At 41.0% G+C, this 7,031-nt stretch overlaps 1 protein-coding gene across 1 annotated transcript in view; it reads right to left on the reverse strand.

Moving 5' to 3' along the window:
* Positions 1-6,055, reverse strand: part of SRCIN1 (SRC kinase signaling inhibitor 1) — a gene marked incomplete at its 3' end in the record, with an annotated part of 177,730 nt that extends 171,675 nt beyond the window's left edge. The window contains exon 1 of the mRNA XM_081932097.1: positions 6,003-6,055. The remainder of the gene's footprint in view (positions 1-6,002) is intronic.
* Positions 6,056-7,031: the final 976 nt, after the last annotated feature.

The following is a 7,031-nucleotide window of genomic DNA, read 5'->3' on the forward strand; positions in this document are numbered from 1 at the left end:
TGAAAGCCAAAAGGATAGACTTGAACATTGGTGCTATCCCAAAATGTAGAATTTGATAATAAGCAATGTAGAGCGCTACACTTAGATGGAGAAAACAGGTGCACAAATATAGGATAGGTGGTACTTCACTTTGCAATACTACTTACGAAAATGTCTTGCAGACCACAAATTAAACATCAGCCCCCACTGTAGCTGCAAAAGAGCTAATGCAATCTTGCTGAATCAACAGAATTATAGTGTCAAGAACATAGGAAGTAGGAGTGGGATTCACTTGCCTTCCCTACCGGTCTGCAAATGTGACCTCTGCACATTCGCACAGCCTTCTTTTTGGAGAAAAGGGAGTCTAAATGGGATGCAGTAAAGCTCGGGCAAGTGGGCGGGGCCACCCACAATTTCTGCTACCAGTTCGGTATTCAGTCCGAACTGGTAGAATGTCATGATAGGAAGTGATATTTCTGTCTCATATTGATATTTCTGGGATGTTACTGATTTCTGATATTTCTGAGATATTTCATGATAGGAAATGATATTTCTGAGATATTTATGTCTCATTGGCTAGACACCTGGAATACCGCATTTAGTTATAGTTGCTGCAATACAAATACACTGAGAAATTGGAAGGGGCAATGATGAAAGAGCAGAAGGGCTTGGAGGTTAAATCTAATGAAGGAAGTTTTAATGAGCTACGTAGCCTAAAGAAAAGAAGACTAAGGGGCAGTGGTGGGTTACGACCGGTACGTCCCAGTATGGGCGTACGGGTGCCTGCCAGGAGCATGGGTACCGTCCCGGTATGGTGCTCTGGAGGGCCCACCCTCCTTATCGGCATTTGAGCTCTTCGGTGCTTTCACGCACGGAGCATACAGCGCCTGAGCAATGCTCCACCGAGCAGCTGGAGTGTCACGGAGGCGTCGCAGAGCGTCGCAGGAGGTAAGAATGCATGCATGCGCTGTGTGCTGCACACATTCATGTGGTGGATGCCGGGCCCCGTTGCACCATACCGGTTGCAATGGGATCTGGAAACCACCACTGCTAAGGAGACACATGAAGCAGTCGTCAAATACAGGATATGCTAACAAAATTCAAGAGGTGGAAGTTCCACAGGGGGAGCTACAAGAGGAAAAACAGAGGACTTACTGTGAAAGCTATTAAACAATAGTTCCATCCCTGGAAGTTTTCAAGCAAAAGGTGGACAACTATTTTTATCTTGGACAGCATGAGAATTTATGTCCTGGGCAGGGAATTGGTCTAGAATTTCTTCCAAACCCAGAATTCTATGATAAGACTTTCTCAGTCATGCCGATTGACAGTCATCATGACATGAAACAAAATCCCATCAGTTGGTTCTCACCTTTTTCAATAGGATAGTAGCAGGCAAGAACAGTCCCCATAAGAATTATTTGCTTCTCCTAAAGATACTGAAGGGGACACAGTGGCTAAGACACTGAGCTTGTCGATCAGAAAGGTCAGCAGTTCAAATCCCTAGTGCCACATAACAGAGTGAGCTCCCGTAACTTATTCCAGCTTCTGCCAACCTAGCAGTTTGAAAGCACATAAAAATGCAAGTAGAAAAATAGGAACCACCTTTGGTGGGAAGGTAACAGTGTTCTGTGCGCCTTCGGCATTTAGTCATGCAGACCCAATGACCATGGAGACATCTTCAGACAGTTCTGGCTTTTTGGTTTTGAAACAGAGATGAGCACCGCCCCCTAGAGTTGGGAACGACTAGCACATATGTGCGAGGTGAACCTTTACCTTTTACTGATACTAAAATATCCCCATTAACCTTCTCTTTAGTATACTTGATCTGATGGATTTCACTGGCAAAATCATAGGGGAGAAATAATGTTACTCCTTTCACTATACTGTAAACCAACTAAAATTGGTTCTTTTATGATTTATTTAAATTTCAAACATAAAAATGTGTGACCCATAGATATTAATTAAACATGTCAGAACTGAACCTTTTGTATTGTTTAAGTCCAACTCTTACAGCTTCCACAATATGGTTGAAAGTTTATAAGAAATGCCTCCTGAAATCTTGCAAGAAAGCATTTTTTCATTAATTGGGGGAGAATTTTGGTGTCTAACAATATCCCTTCCCCATATAGCCCAATAAAATTAAAAGTGCCACAGAATGAAAAGCATTAAATAAGAGCACAGGCACTTTTGTTCTGTTTGAGTGATTCATGCAGATAATAGAATTCAGATTCCTATTTGTGATTTATACTGATAAGTTGCTTTCTTTTTACAAGATAGAAATGAAATTAATAGCCTGCAAACAGTTTTATATTTTGAATCATTGAATGGTACAAATGCACTGTTCAGAATGGCTTTGAAAGATTTAGGAAATATTTATTGCATGTGTAGAAATGATAAAAAGTGCAGCTCTGTTCCACACCATCCCACTTCCATGGTATATAATTTAGAGTCATTATTCTATCCACCCAACCAATTGCTGATTGCTGAGCATTTTACTGGCATATATGAATGTCAGGAAGCACAAGATGGCTGGAGCTACTGCATCACAGTGCACTGGAGGGTATCACTAGAGCCAGACATTTCTTCTACACCAAGGTTAGCAATGGTTTCAGTGCAGCATTTCAAGACATAGTACTGATTCATCTCACAATGCAACTGATTAAAAGTGCAAGCCTAAATATCTCTACTTCGAAATTCCACCAAGTTCAGTACAACTTATTCAAGTGGTTTAAATGGCTGCAGGTTCACCCTATTAGAAATTAAGAATGGAGTGAGGGAGGGAAAAAAAGATGTAGTTACAACATTTTGCATTTAGGAATCTCTTTAGGCACACATGTTGCATTGCTCCTATGTTCAGTGCTTTTTCTCTTTCCCTTTTACTCCAATCCATATGCAGTTCCCTTTTCTCCAATTACACGCTTCAGTAGTGGAACATGCCAGAGCTTCTGACTGCTAAAGAGAATTAGTTTTAAAAGGCTATTTGTGCAAACCACACAACAGGATGCTGCTTCTTGTAGTCGTTTTTTTCTTTAAAAGAAAAAAAAAACCTTCCTTCCAACAAGCCTTTTTTATTTTCTTTTTTAATACTAATCTTATTAAAGATTACAATTTACAACAATATACTAATGCAAACTAAAAATAAAAAATAGAAGGTGCAGAAAAGTTAATAAGATAACAAAGATTTTAAAAGGAAAAATAAGAATATAGTAAATAAAAATAAAAATAGATAAAGCCTCTTTTATTTTCTGTCTCAGTTTTTTTTTTAAAAAAACCTGACTCATCATCAGATACTGCTCTCCCCGAATTTTTTGGGGGAGGCAAACTGAATAGGGAGGCAATCTTGCAGAGAAAAGAAATGCCTTCAGTTGAGCCCAGTCCAGTGAGAAGTAGCCATGCAAAGAAGCTTTCTCCATGAAACTCAGCAGCAAGGAGTTCATCAGAAGATGGATGGAGATGAATGGAGAATCCCCAAGATTGGAGAGTGTACAGCACTCTGCATGATAGCAACCATGACCTCATAGCAATATTAAAATCCAGGACCTTAATGATTAGTGTTGGGGAAGTCTTCCAGTTTCTACCCACAATGTTACAGGTCTAATTTCATGGCAACTTCTGCATTTCGCTTTTAAATGTTGGTGAACTGCATGCTGTGGGTCATATCTGGGGTCAGTTTCAATCCTCAAGGCAGGTGTGTCTGCATGTTGGCTTGCTAATGAAGAATCCCTGGTGGTCTATGAGCTTGGTTGTTTCCTTGCAGATGTTTCATTACCTAAACTAGGAAACCTTATCAGTGCCAGTCCTACAAGTTTCTCCTTTATTGGACTGCTACTAAAAGTGATGTGGGAAGTACTGTTTTTAATTAACTGTCTGGACAAGTCCATTAAGTTTTCTTACCAAAGCTTTTGGAAATAGTTTGCCATTGCCTCCTTCCTATCGCTGAGAGAGAAAGTGACTGGCCCAAGGTCACCCAGGTGGCTTTGTGCCTAAGGTAGGACTAGAACTCGTGAACCTGGTTTATAAACTGATTCCTTCCAATTTTTAACCTGATTCCTTATTCCTTCATTGTCCTAGCTTAACTTCTAAACTATGACACCGTACTTCAAAAATTTTGGTAATGCCCCGGTCACTTGTACATTAAGATAAATATAGAGATGTGGTATCTGGTTAGCTTAGTGAAAATACACGAAAACTTGAATTTAAAAAAGGTGGGTGTGTATTCGAATACATACATGTATTCTATGGAGCCTATCTGATATATTTACACATCATGAGAACATAGTAGTTCCTCATTAGATAAGTATATGTCACAATTAAAAGTAGTAGAGATAACTGATTGATGGAGCACAATCTGCTGAGGTTTCCAGGGGATTATTTCCTTGTTAATTATTGGGAAGAAAGACAACACTGATACTTGGGTTTTCTGCCTCAAGCATGAAAATATTTCTGGATCAAGAAAAGCTTGTATTACATGCTAATCCGATAAACTGATGATGGCAGAAATATGCTCAATGTATGGGCAAAATCTAAAATGTAGGTGCATGGTCTGCGTTTGCTGCTCTAGCCAAATTTCAAAGCCACAGAAAAACTCTCTGTAATTTGCTTGAATTTAGTTCCTGCACTCTACCTTTTCACTTGGATTCTATCCCTGCAAACCTCTCCTCCCCCATCCTTTTCACCTGCCAAAAACTGTCCGGTTTTTATCCTGCTCTCTGAACAATAGCAAATTGCCTGAAGCTCTGCCCAGTCTGTAGAATATCCTCAACACACTCTCTCTCTCTCTCTCTCTCTCTCTCTCTCTCTCTCTCTCTCTCTCTCTCTCTCTCTCTCTCTCTCTCTCTCCCTCTCTCCCTCTCTCCCTCCCTCTCTCTCTCTCTCTCTCTCTCTCTCTCTCTCTCTCTCTCTCTCTCTCTCACTCCCACAGCTTCTCTCTCAGTAGCTAATGGCTGAGATTCTGTTTGTAATGCCAGAAGCAATTTGAGCACAAAAAATGGGAAGTCTCTCTCACTCTCTCACTCCCTCCTACCCCCTCCCACTCTCTCCCATCCTCCCTCCTGGAAGGGAATTGCTCCGACTCTCAACCCAGTTTCTCTCGCATTAGGCTGGGCTTAACCTCTTTAATAACAAGCATTTATCCCAAAAAGAAATCCCAAGCCTTGCATTTTTAAAAGCTTAAATTATCAGGAGCACCTCATTTATTGTTTCATATGCATGGACCTGCAACCTCCATACCCCAGATATAATGTCAAACATTTGCCCTACAGCAACTCCTGCTCAGCTAAGGGTCATTGTGGGGTTTGTGTATAAAGGAAAATAGGGATCCTCCTCTTACGATGGGGTGATAGCAGCACTGCTATATGGATGAAATAAAAGATCAGTGTCACCTGCTAGGATTTTGGTTGGTGGGAATGTCCTTCAGCCATGTGACTAGCTGAACTAGGAGTTTAGAGAAGAAGGCTTTTTAGAGTTCAATAAAGCCATGCCACAACTTCCTTAGTTTTTATTAATTAAGACTACACAATTTTATAATTGAATATTGTATGTTTTTCTTTTTCTTTTGCAACCTCTAGTTTTATAATCTGATGTGGTTGACTATTTAGCACTCTGTGGTATTTTATTGCTATATTTTCTTTATTCCTAATTTAATCAGAATTCTTTAATAGATTTCTATTTGAATGCCATAAGCTCTGTTATAAACTGTGCATTGTGGTCAGTGACCACAATGAAGAAGTTCTGCCCCTGCCTATCCCACCAGGTTTTGCCCAAGCAGCCATTTTGAACCAGGATAAGGGTGGAGAAAGCAACTGCCTAGCAATTAATTATCTCTCACAGAGAGGTCAAGAGGTCTAGGGCAAAACAGATTTGCCTAGTGCAACTAGGGACGAAAGTAGTAATGAAGTATGAATGAGTTAATCAGATGGATGTAGTGATGGGCAGAGAAGAAGAACAAAAATGAACATAGAAACAGAAAGGCCTGTCCCAATTCCCAAACAAGCTGACTAATGAAAAGATTTCCTTTCTCTTACCCTCTGGATAATTCAGGAGGAGCTCCAAGCAAGCTGGAACAGTGTCACTCCAAGAGTTTTCAAGATCTTTTCTTGGATGTGCAGAGACTCCTTAGGTCACAACCAGGATCAGAGCCAAACCAATGCCAAGACAAAAATCTTCCAGAAACAGAGATGCATCAAAGGACTTCACTGAAGCAAGTGTTGCATTCAGGTCCATATATTCTGATTCATCCATTCATTTTCCTTCTACCTGCAATGGAGGTTTTGTTCCTTAGGTGGAAGACACACCTGAGGATGTCACTGGGTTAGAGATGTGGTAGTCTCTTCCTCACATACAGAAATATAGCTGCCTCAGAAAATGTGATCCTGCAGCAAAGGCAGTTCAGGTTGGTAAAGCTCCTCTCTCCTTTCAAAATGAGAGCAGAAAACCTTGCTAGGTCCGTACTGCTGCCAGTACCTCACTAGCTGCTGACACCACAGTGGGGAGGGGTCCCAAGCTGGACATGATGGCAGGCTTGCTCAAATCACACCCACCTTGTTGGGCGCTCACCCGAAGATTATCGGAAAAGAGGATCGCTCAAATACAGTTTATTACTGCAGTTCCATAAATCTTCATGAGGCAAGGCAGAGCGAGACAGGCAGCTGGGCCATGAAAAGGAGGGAACAGCACTCAACAGAGCATGAAAAATAGGCAGAGTGATCATCTAGAAATGGACCAGAAAAAAAAGAAGCAAGAGGCAGATAGATAGATAGATAGATAGATAGATAGATAGATAGATAGATAGATAGATAAATAGATAGATAGATGATAGATAGATAGATGGAGACCTGCTGCAGGACATGAAATTGCATTGAGGGGGAGAGTTGCAGGGGGGAATGAAAGAAAACAAATGAAAAATCCACCAGAGTGATGAGAATCTTCAGGGTCCAGCCATTAAGGGGGAGAAGGAAAAGAGAGGCACGCTTCTGCTCCCAAGTCCTGCTGCAGCTGCCAAGACGTGAGTCTTTCCACTCTGCATACGCAGCGCCTGAGGAAAATGCAAGCCA

Source organism: Natrix helvetica, assembly GCF_964273705.1.
Source record: "Natrix helvetica genome assembly, chromosome: Z".
Lineage (NCBI taxonomy): Eukaryota > Metazoa > Chordata > Lepidosauria > Squamata > Natricidae > Natrix > Natrix helvetica.